The sequence below is a fragment of the Dermochelys coriacea genome, chromosome 5 (assembly GCF_009764565.3).
Source record: "Dermochelys coriacea isolate rDerCor1 chromosome 5, rDerCor1.pri.v4, whole genome shotgun sequence".
Taxonomy (NCBI): domain Eukaryota; kingdom Metazoa; phylum Chordata; order Testudines; family Dermochelyidae; genus Dermochelys; species Dermochelys coriacea.
This window is the reverse complement of record NC_050072.1, coordinates 118,699,878-118,712,070: the sequence shown is the minus strand read 5'-3', so window position 1 is coordinate 118,712,070 and position 12,193 is coordinate 118,699,878. Positions and strand designations below refer to the sequence as shown.

General features: G+C 40.6%; 2 long non-coding RNA genes across 2 annotated transcripts in view; both read left to right on the top strand.

The window, feature by feature from the left end:
• LOC119855985 overlaps nucleotides 1-6,877 on the top strand; it is a 45,212-nt gene extending 38,335 nt beyond the window's left edge. Inside the window, exon 7 of the long non-coding RNA XR_005293098.2 lies at nucleotides 5,959-6,877. This is a non-coding gene — a long non-coding RNA (uncharacterized LOC119855985). The remainder of the gene's footprint in view (nucleotides 1-5,958) is intronic.
• A 6-nt stretch (nucleotides 6,878-6,883) lies between these two features.
• Nucleotides 6,884-11,025, top strand: LOC122460400. The gene is made up of 3 exons (XR_006281680.1): nucleotides 6,884-8,349; nucleotides 10,315-10,456; nucleotides 10,927-11,025. It is a non-coding gene; the product is annotated as an uncharacterized LOC122460400 (long non-coding RNA).
• The last annotated feature ends 1,168 nt before the right edge of the window (nucleotides 11,026-12,193 follow it).

Here is a 12,193-nt window from a genome sequence, read left to right as displayed (position 1 = left end):
GAATGCATGATAGAGATCTTGTAGGTGTTTGTCTCTGAGGGGTTGGAGCAAATGCGGTTATATCGTAGAGCTTGGCTGTAGACAATGGATCGTGTGGTATGATCTGGATGAAAGCTAGAGGCATGTAGGTAGGAATAGCGGTCAGTAGGTTTCTGATATAGGGTGGTGTTTATGTGACCATCGCTTATTAGCACTGTAGTGTCCAGGAAGTGGATCTCTTGTGTGGACTGGTCCAGGCTGAGGTTGATGGTGGGATGGAAATTGTTGAAATCATGGTGGAATTCCTCAAGGGCTTCTTTTCCATGGATCCAGATGATGAAGATGTCATCAATGTAGCGCAAGTAGAGTAGGGGCATTAGGGGACGAGAGCTGAGGAAGCGTTGTTCTAAGTCAGCCATAAAAATGTTGGCATACTGTGGGGCCATGTGGGTACCCATCGCAGTGCTGCTGACTTGAAGGTATACATTGTCCCCAAATGTGAAATAGTTATGGGTGAGGACAAAGTCACAAAGTTCAGCCACCAGGTTAGCCGTGACAGTATCGGGGATACTGTTCCTGACGGCTTGTAGCCCATCTTTGTGTGGAATGTTGGTGTAGAGGGCTTCTACATCCATAGTGGCCAGGATGGTGTTTTTAGGAAGATCACCGATGGACTGTAGTTTCCTCAGGAAGTCAGTGGTGTCTCCAAGATAGCTGGGAGTGCTGGTAACGTAGGGCCTGAGGAGGGAGTCTACATAGCCAGACAATCCTGCTGTCAGGGTGCCAATGCCTGAGATGATGGGGCGTCCAGGATTTCCAGGTTTATGGATCTTGGGTAGCAGATAGAATACCCCAGGTCAGGTTCTAGGGGTGTGTCTGTGCGGATTTGTTCTTGTGCTTTTTCAGGGAGTTTCTTGAGCAAATGCTGTAGTTTCTTTTGGTAACTCTCAGTGGGATCAGAGGGTAATGGCTTGTAGAAAGGGGTGTTGAAGAGCTGCCTAGTAGCCTCTTGTTCATACTCCGACCTATTCATGATGACGACAGCACCTCCTTTGTCAGCCTTTTTGATTATGATATCAGAGTTGTTCCTGAGGCTGTGGATGGCATTGTGTTCTGCATGGCTGAGGTTATGGGGCATGCCTTTTCATCCTCCCAACTGTCATTAAATCATGCTCACTTCCAGCTTCAACCCAAGATTGTTTGCTGTTATGGTACGTGAAACAGCTGTGATTCCCTCCCCCCCTCCCCCAAGTCTTATCAATAAATGTGTTTGTAAGTATGGTAAATAAGCCTCATGATTTCTTTATAGCACCACAAGAACTGTTGAAAAAGATCAAATCTTCTAGTGGCTAATACAATCATGATTTACCATGAGCTTTTTTGTCAGATGACTTTAACTACTTGGCACATGGCTACACCCTGAAATATACTTCTTGGAGAAGTTTGCATCTAGTTTTCTTCTCCGTTTCACTAAATGAAAAGATAACAGATACATTTTCTACAAAGACCAGTTTCCCAAGAAATGGGTCATGTTCTGTCAAAATAGAACTTAACAATTTAAGATTTAATGGAGAAGAACTTCATGGCATGTATGACTTTATGGTGTAGGTGGTGGTTTAATATGAGGTTTTAACACCTTTTTAAGCCATGAGAAATCTAGGATTCAAGATGAGACCAAGGAGTACTTGTGGCACCTTAGAGACTAACAAATTTATTAGAGCTTTTTATTATTTATTTATTACTATTTATTAGTCTCTAAGGTGCCACAAGTACTCCTTTTTCTTTTTGCGGATACAGACTAACACAGCTGCTGCTCTGAAGCATATCCTTTGTGACCCTCAACTACAGAGCCTTGGATTCATGCTAAACTAATGCTAGAATAACCCTGGATATTCCTTCAGAGTCTTTCATTTAGAACATTTAAGTTCTGTAGCTCCCAGGAAGGTCACTTAACCAGAAACTGCAGTGATAGGTGTGTTAGAAATACCTGTACAGTTTTTTTTCTAAAGGATACAGTTCAATTTTGCATATTGGCGAACAATAAACCTTAACAAAAATGAAATACATTCTTTGAATGTTCTTCAGTGGCCAATAAACCTAACTTAAAATCCAATTTTTGGAGCATCAGATTTTTATCTTTCAGAAAAACAGGAAATGCCAGGCCAAAAACACACACCCCAGTTTGATACAACATTTGTAGAATTAAAATATTACTTATGTAAACAAATGTCTTTTTGCAAGATTTTCATTGCCTTGTAGGTAGAGATACAATGTAATAAGGTTTCATCTAATAATTGTGTCCCAAATGTGTCGGGGGGGGGGGAACGGATGAAACATGCTTGATAATGTACAATCTATTGACTTTATAAGAAGCTGACTGGTTTGTATCACAGGAAGCATTTATTATGTAATTATGCTCAATGAAAACCTGTGCTCTTTCACTGCCTAATCTATAAAACAGTGACAGCTTTTTGAATTACTAAACAATCTTTCTAGACCAAATGAATTGATTATTATGACGTTATGCTAATGGTGGTTACTCTGATAAATTACACCATTTTTTAAAATGATCTCTTGTGATACCCGTTTTTGGCCAACTGGTGCTATGATATGTAAATGACCTATAAACCATTCAGCTTTGTTTTCAAAATCATATGGGACAAGATTTGGACAGTTCTGAAAAATAAAGCTAAATATCTACTTTTAATTGAAGCAGTTCAGTAACTATAGGTCAGATTCTAATACGCATGCTGAATAATACCTAGTACAAGTAGCTCTAGTGAAACAAATAGACCTAGTCACAAAATAAGATACTGCTCAACAGGAATAAGGGTGGCACATTCTGGCCCGATATAGGCAACTTCTAAAATGAACTTTATTTCAGATAAATCCTGAGAAGTGCCAGAATTTTGAGAACCCCTTCACATACCAAGCTGGGTGTGTGGGTGTGTGTGTGTATTAGTTTTAATTCAACTGCCACTCAAATTTAATAGATGTTCTCCAAGAAACTGAGATCAACATTTTCAAGGGTCTATTCCTTTTGGGTGCCATTGTTTGTGGATGCCACCCTTGAGACATCAAAGATCTGATTTTTCACAGATGCTAATTACCCACAACTCCAGCTGAAGTTCGTGGAAGTTAGCACCTCTGAAAATTTAGCCCTGAGGAGAAATAACATGGTCAGTTTCAGTTATAATGAAAACAAAGTTCCTCTCTCCTCTGCATTGTGAAGAGCTCAACTGCATGGTCTTCATTTGATCCTCAGGCTAAACTGGGAGTTGATTTATCTAGAACAGAGTTTGTGGTTCTGTTTTCATTGATTTTTAATTGATTTTATTGCCAGTTACCAGAATTTGACTAACAATTGTAAGGACTAGTCTAGACAGTCATCAAATGTTTGTGTCCTGGCTCAAACATTTGTGGAGTGTCTAAACTAGCATTTACCATCACTTCTGTGTCAGCTCATGTTAAATGACAACTTGAGTAAAAACTGGGCACAAACTCTGGGCTAGTGTACCTCACTTAGCTGTCTCTTGAAACCCATTGACATGGAGGTTTTTATTATTTCACAATTAGAGTGCTGTAAATATTACTGCAGTCTACAAAATAGCTTCTGTATCTAATACACAATACATATCTTCTGTGGCTATGAGACCTGCAGCAAAGATCCAAAACCCATATTTCCTTCAAAATTTAGTTTGCAAACTTGAGTTCAGCTTTTTGGGGGATCAATATTAATGACCATTTTAATCTTAGAATATATTTAAGGTGATATATTTTCTGATGGGAGTAGGGGAAGAATCACCTACCATTTACACTATTTAATATATAAGAATGCTTTTAATTTTTCAGGGTTGTCTTAAACACTTAACTTTCCCCTTTCTGACTGGTTCTGTCCCCTGAACTATGCAAAATATGTGAGTGCATGTGCAATTGTGTGGCTTAAAAGTATGTGATCAGTGATGCATAATTACACAGTAGATTTAAAAACAAAACAAACAGACCAAAAAAAAAAAGCCTTAACATTTACCGCATGTTGATTTTCATTCTGAACATGATCTGTGTAGGTGGGTGAAATAGTTAGGCAAACTCTACAAGTCAATAAGACACTGAAGGGAAAGAATGGGACTGTGAACTAGCTTCCACAATAGCATTTTAAATTTTATTTAAAGAATTGAGCGATAGAACAAAGTGTGGAGCGTCAGACTAGTAATTTAAGCAGAACAATTTAAAATGTGGAAAATTGGGTGCTGAATATTGGTTTGGTTGACAACTTACCGATATACATAAATGTCTTTTTAACTTTTTAAAGCACTAACTTAACATTTATGGTACTAAAAAAAAAAACCCCTTAACTATCAAGAGCTGCCCTAGAATGTAATGCAAGGTTCCACTAATTATCCAGTGGCTTCAAAGATTATAAGATGTAGGGTCATCTTGACATGTAACAGTACTAATGTTCATGGGGGTTAAGTGCAAATGCATTTTAAAGATTGTTTGTAGATGGGGAGTCCCTTCCATAGTAACTAATACACAATGACGAGCCAAAATGCTTCTGACATGGTTTGGCACTATGATTAGGAAGGGCTGTCTGAATACATGAAAAAACAATCTGAACATTTGTTGCAAACTCAAATCAATATTAAGTTTCAAAAGCTGCAGTTAACTTTTTCTCCTTCTGGTATTTTAAAACTTCTGTTTCTGTGTACCTTGCTACTTTATGGTTATGGCCAGAAATGGAGTTACTGAAATACAACTGGAAAATCTCTGTTGGGGGAATTTCTAACCTGGGCAGACCAAAGAAGTGCCAGATATTACATAAGAGAACATATTCTTGTGGTCTTTCCTTTGTTCTCTAATTGAGAGGGAACGAAGTTCAAACAAGTTCAGGTAAAGTGACCGGTCTGGTAACTCTGACTCACTGGAAATTTAAAAAGAAAAGGAGTACTTGTGGCACCTTGGAGACTAACAAATTTATTTGAGCATAAGCTTTCGTGAGCTAGAGCTCACTTCATCGGATGCATTCGGTGGAAAATACAGTGGGGAAATTTATATACATGGAGAACATGAAACAATGGGTTTTGCCATACACACTGTAAGGAGAGTGATGGTAACATCCATTGTTTCACTGAATACATCCGATAAAGTGAGCTGTAGCTCACGAAAGCTTATGCTCTAATAAATTTATTAGTCTCTAAGGTGCCACAAGTACTCCTTTTCTTTTTGTGAATACAGACTAATACGGCTGCTACTCTGAAACCTGGAAATTTAAATTGATTGTTCGTATTGTGTGAGTAAGGTCTGCAGGATTGAATCCAAACTTAATTTCTCTGCACTAAATCCAGCTGGCTGTTGAACTAAAATTAATCAAGAGATCTACTGTTAGATATCATAATGGACAGCTGAGGAACAACTTACAGACCAAAAATTATTTTGAGAAATAACTTCAAAATGCGAAAACAATGTAAATTGCTCAGACAACTTACAAATCAGAATGAGGCTAAATTTGTCAAATAGCGCCCAAAAATTTATAAAGGAATTGCTACACAGCAAAGAAAAACCTGGGGTAGCAGCCAACTTAGGCTTGCGGGGCTCAGGGTGTGGTACTCATTGTTTTGTAGACTTCCAGGCTAAGGCTGCAGCCTGAGCTCTGGGACCTTCTCACCTCGCCGAAGTCCTAAAACCTGGGCCCTAGCCTGAGCCTAGAAGTTTATACTGCAACAAAACAACGACACGGCCCAAACCTCAGAAGCCTGAGACAGCTAGCATGGGCCAGCAGCAGGATTTTCTTTGCTGTGACGACATGCCCTCAGGTTATCTCTAGTTGCGGCTATAGTTTGATGTACCAATGTGAAACTCTCTTGCATGGTGATATAGCTGGACAACATGTCCCTGTCCATATTAACAGCTTTGAATCTGTGAAATTATATGGCCAAATCCAACTTCTGCCTTTTGTATGTTTTATTATTTATTTTACAGGAGTGTCTGTGGACTCTAACTGATGTTGGCCCCCATTGTGTTCGATGCTGTAGAACGCACAGTAAAATGGAGTCCCTGCCACGAAGAGCTTATGACAGCAATAGGCAAGACAGACGATGGATAAGAGGGGCAACAGAAGTGAAGAGACTTGCCAATGATTATGCAGCACTGGAACAGCCTAAACTAGAATCTAGGTCTGAGTCCCAGTCTGTTCCCTATCCCTTCAACTACACTCTGCACATGTGTCTTCCATTCAATTCAATGGGAATTGTGCATGCACGCAACCAATGGCAGAACTCCACCCACAGTATTCACATAACTAGGAATGGACGTGAGGAATGTAGCTTTGAATATGCCCTATTCAACTCTGTTATTCTAAGAAGCATTTTTCTGTGCTCCTTGCAGCCACTTTCAACCAGACATTGCATTTAACAGCTCAGGGCTTAATAATGATCGCATAGCAGCAAAGCTTCCAGAACAAATAAGTGTCTGGATTGCCTTCCAAGATCTTTCCTCTGGTCTTATTACAAATGACAATGAAGATAACATCAGACAAGCAGTACAAAGGAAGAAATACACATGTGTGTTTTGGGCTTCTTAAAACTCCTCTTAACTACCAGCCACATCATTTATTTCAGTCTATCAATGTTACTGCATATCTTCTGGTTGGCACATGTAAAAATGCTCCCATTTGTCACTTATCAGACTCATAAAATTCCCAGCGTTTTCTAAAAGGACAAGAGGCTATAAAGTAAAAGCCAAATATGATCCAGGAGAAAACTCACCCAAATACTGCTATTTGGTTCATATTCTTTCTTCTTCTAACATGAGGGGAGAGAAGAAAGAATTTAAACCTGGTACAACCCAGCATGGACTGAGAGTCCCATAGCATGCTGCTCAATGCAATTCTGGGGCAGACCCTCTGGAATTTTGGGAGTGGGCTTGGGGTTGGGTGGGAGGATAATACATGCAGGAAACTGGTTTTTCTTCAGCATTCTCCATTGGAGACTACGTGAATACACAAATGTGAGTTAATGCAGTGATCATAATCAATATTTTTTTAATGTGAGGGCTGATTAGAGATCAGGGTTAGTTACAAAGGGGACTAAGGTATTCTGGTGTTTGGATTCACCTCTACACGTCTGACACCCCTACTTTTTCACCTGGGAGAGTTTATTTACAAAGATGTAACTGCAGAAGTTTGGGATGCAGAAAAAAATGAGTGATGGGAATACAGAGTGGATCTCCCGCCACCCCCCGGAAAAAATACAAAGCAGTGGAAAAAAAGGGAGTGTTGGAAACATGATGGGCTCTCAGCAACCCAACCTGCCCCTCCTTTGCCCCTGAATCTCTCTGCCCTGATTTGTTAGAATTGGAGCAGGGGGGAGAGAGAGAGAGAGATTACTGGCAGCATGATACCCTTAGAAACCACTGGATAACAGAGCAGAGATTTGCTATGAAAAAGATATTTGTTTCACCTCTGAGTATACACCTACTTCACAGGGAGCTTAGAGAGTAGGTGCTGGGTGGGGAGCACAAAGGGCAACAAAGGTCCTTAGAGTGTCAAAGTCTGAGAGTCATTCATTGCCCATTCATTTCATTTAGGCATTTCACTGTCCAGAATGCCTAAAGTCTGGGAGTAAAAAAGAGGCACAAAGGCCTGGAGACAAGACAGTATGGGTCTGGATATTGCTCCCATTCCTCTATGTGATGGGGCATCCACCACACACTGGCAGAGGAAGGGTTAAAAACAGCCTAGGGAGGCTGCTCAGGGAGCAGCCAAACCAAGAGAGGCTGCAAGAAGCAGCCAATCAGGGCCCAGCAGGCACATATAAAAGAGCTGCTGAGCCAAAAGTGGCCAGTTGCTTCTGGGAACTCAAGGGGTGGGCATTTTCTCTCTAGCAGGCTGACACCTGTGGTACCTTGAACAGAGCATCTGCTGGCAGGGACCAGGGGAACAAGAGGAGCTCCTGACTGGCTACTGGGGCTGGATAGTGCATGTCTGAGGAAGGCTGAAGAAGGTGCTAGGGCCATGGGAAAGTTGCCCAGGGGGAAACAGCAATAGGGGGAGAGAGAGAGAGGTTAAAGAGAGGCAGCAGGAGGCTGCTAGCTAGCGGGTTCCTGGGCTGGGACCCGGTGTAGTGAGTGGGATCAGGTCTCTCCTCCCCCCCCCTCCACTGGGGAAGTGGCTGGACTCTAGAACTGAGACACCTCCCCCCTGGAAGGGGGAAAATAGAGTGAAACTGCCAAAGGGCCAAGTCAAGAAGAAGATACTGCAGTACTTGGACTGAGGCAGGTCTGCAGGTGGTGACCATGTTGAGTGAGGCACCACCAGGAAAGTCCTCACTGGCTAGCAAGGCTAATCCCCGTGATGGCCAGCAGGAGCGAGTGGTGAGTAAGCCCCATGACACTCTGTCTCTGCAGGATTCCTGAGCCACAAAGCCTTAAATCCCTGATCCTTGAGGGAAGTATGCAGCTAGAATTCCCACCTTCAACACATCACGTCCTTATGAGTTTTTCCATTCTCCCACAGGAGGGGAGAACACAGGGCCTAATATGCTTGCTGTGTATGCTGTTCAAAATTGCTTCTTGTGATGACTTTCTGTTTTACATCAAGGTTTACACTTGGAGAAAGCTAGAAATGTTTTTACTTTGATTTATTTACATGAATGCACTAATTACTTTATTTTGTAGTTTTTTTTGCTTTTCCCAGGGTTCTTTGATTGCAGCCCATGTGAAGGCTTTGTATGCCATCATATTCTCAAAAAACATTATTATTAATAAAGAGCCACTTACTGAGAATTTGTAAATTACATTTTATGGAGGTTTTACTCATCTTCAGAAACCTTGATTGAAAATCACAAAATTGTATTCTATTTTAAAAAAAAATACTGAAAGTGTGTGTGTGTGTGTGTGTGTGTGAGGGGGGGCATTTCTTGTTACCCCCATTTTTAAACATCTTTCAAATATTGTAGGGTCAAAAACTGTTCTCAAACAGCTCCCCTTGACTTGGATGGGAGTTGTAGGTACCTGAGGACAGTAAGAGCATTTCAGTTTGTGTATGTATACCACTCCATAACACAATATATAATCATGTTTCTTAACAATATGTAAATCCAAACTCTCCTCCCCCATCATCTTATCTACCTAAGTATCAGTAGTATTCTGTTTTTGAAGATCTTGAGAGCAAACTTCATTATCTACTGAGGTCAGCTAGAGAGATATAATAATCATAATTCAACATCTCAGCCGTGTTGCTACACTTATTTTGTGAAGTTGCATCATTGCAACCCAATATTGTTGTGTACAGAGACAGGCTATTGTGACAAAAACATTGCAGCAAGATCTGGATATTACACGGCAGTTATTTTATGACCTCTGTATTTCCATTTGTCACAATATCCAGTCTCTCTTTCCCTTTCCCATCCTTCACTTGGAATGAGAAGGAGATGAGTCTTGGTGATTGTGATCCATTTGTTCAACATTTCTCAGATTGGGTTCTTTATCAAACAGCTTGGAGAATTATAGGTCCTAGTTAATTGACAGATCTCTGTCCAGGTCTGCGTATTACCGATGTAAGTCTGTCCTCTGCCAGTACCTGATTACATGGACTCAGGTTCGCTCCTGTTCCTTTCAACAATTAATATTACATTCTCTCTGGGTGGCAAATAAGAATCTGTAACTGCTTGTCCAGATCTTCTTGTCAGTCAAGAAATTTCTAAACAAAGCTAAAACTACTGATTTCATGTGATGACAGATTCCAGTGTTTAAGGGTGGGGTTGCTTCCCTGAAATTTGATTCAAGCCAGGTTATCCAGCAGATGAATGACATAGCATCTCAGTATACTGGAATTCTGAGCTCTACCCCTAGCCTTTCTTCTTCTGGGACACCATGGTCACAGACCCATCTTCGTGGATAAATAGCACAGAAGTAGCACACCTAAACCGAGGGGAAGCTGAGTCAGACTTGTGAGGGGATCATTGTTTCTTTCCAGATATGCCAGGAAACATTTAGACTCTGTGGGCCCAATGCTTTGTTTTGCCATGTATCTGCTGTATGCAATAGAGTGCGAGGAGGGTTATCAGGTGGTTATACCCCCTGATTCACTGTCTAGCTCCAGTACGGGTTAGAACAACACTCCAGGCACTACTAGTTTTTACTCGAGATTTTTGGAATGTGACTAATGAGGCTCATTCTGTGCAGGTGGCAAAAACATCAGAGATTAAACAAAATGTTCTTATTTGCTATGTGGCTTCTGTGCATTACAATTCCATTATAGATACCCCACATGTCCTATCCGCGAGTGTCCCTTAAGTGATGGACTGCAGGCTAATTACAATTTTATTTTCACCACAGGATGTTTGTGGAAACTGGGAGCCTGTATGAAGGAGGAACTAGAGCCCAAATATTTCTACTGTTTGGACTCCATCTGGCAGACTGACAGGAATACCCCCGTTATCTGTATCTGTGGAGTCCTGCAACGGAAATCAAGGAGCAGGTGAGGAATACTTGGTTACTATTATTAGCTCTATAGCCCTCTTAAGCCAGCAGGTTTCCATGCCTGTACTACTTCCAGCAATTATACTTTCAAAATGATAATCGGAGCAAGATGTATGAAAATGCTGCTGTCACTACCTTGAGGCTTTTTTCAGCAGAAAAGGTCAAATAACATGACACTTGCGTCCTTCTAAAATTAGAACAAAACACTATTATTTATAAGGGGACACCTCACTTATACCTGCTGGCTCCTGAAATGAAAAGTTATGGCCTGTCTAGTGACTACATCTAGTGTCAGGTATTTAAGCTCTCCTCCCTCAAGCATTTATTCCAAACAAAGCTTCGCTGAAGTTAACATTGTTATGCTCCATGTTGATCTGAATTATGTTGAACGGACATATTTTAAATATAAAAATGGAGGGTCATATCCTAAGATGGTATAAATTAATGCAACCCCATTAATTTCAACAGATCTATGCATATTTACTTCAGCTGATGACCTGGTCCTGTTTTCATACTGAAGATAAGAGTGTGACCATAAGAACATCTCAGTGCCAATTGGTAAAGGGTTCTCTGTTCTGTAACAAGAAAAGGAGCTCACTTCATCGGATGCATTAAGGGGACACTGAGCTGTAGCTCACGAAAGCTTATGCTCTAATAAATTTGTTAGTCTCTAAGGTGCCAAAAGTACTCCTTTTCTTTTTGCGAATACAGACTAACACGACTGCTACTCTGAAACCTGTTCTGTAACAGTAGCCCCTGACAAGCCTGATACTATGAAAGCAATGCATTGAGTGTAGTATTTATCCAAAGAGGGTCACGTAAGTTATTTAATAAAAGCATGTGTCCTACTGATCTTCATAATCTTTGTGAGATGTGTGTACAGATGATATTTAAGGAGTTGTGTATGTATACTGGGAAATGTTTTAAAGCCTGTGTCAAAGCAGGATTGTCAAGCAGGTTTTGACCAGACAGAGGATATATGTTCAGATGTAATATAAGCATTGTAAGCCAGCACAATGGAAACCTGTTTGTATGTGACAGGAATAAACCACGGAGTCATTCTGACTCTGAGGGGAAAAAACAATAAAATTTGGGTTCTAAGAAGGCAAATGGATACATATTTATCCTTCACTGAGGAAGCAAAAAAGACAGCACTTTTTGCATTCATGAAAGGGGAATTCCAGCTATGCTGGTTGATAATGCTGGAAGATTGCTTTAGGTGACAAACTACCATTTTAGAAGGATTTTCATCAACTCGCAGAAATATAGAACTGGAAGAGACCTTGATAGGTCATCTAATCCAGTTCCCTGCACTGAGGCAGCACTAAATACTATTATTTTAGCCTCTTAAAGTTTAGACTCTAAGAATCATGTTATACTTGTTTTATAGATAAGCATTTCTGTTCCCACTTGGTATCCTTACCCACTATCTCTTAAATTTTAGTCTTTGATAATAATCTTACAGTTGTTTTCATGATAAAATTTCAATATAAATATTAGTGCTATGTTGTTAAATTGGAGTTGAGATGCTCAGTTGAATCAAACAGACTAGTGTGTGCACTGTTCCTTTGGGGACAGTTTATCTTCTAACTTCTGAGAGTGTCCCATTACAGAGGTTGGGTTTTACAGGGGAACGCTTCAAAGTGGATTCAGGGATTGGGGTTTACCTATTGTTAACCTGCAAAGCAAAGTAAGGGCTGACCTAGCTGAGAGGAGATTGTAACAGGCTGATCGT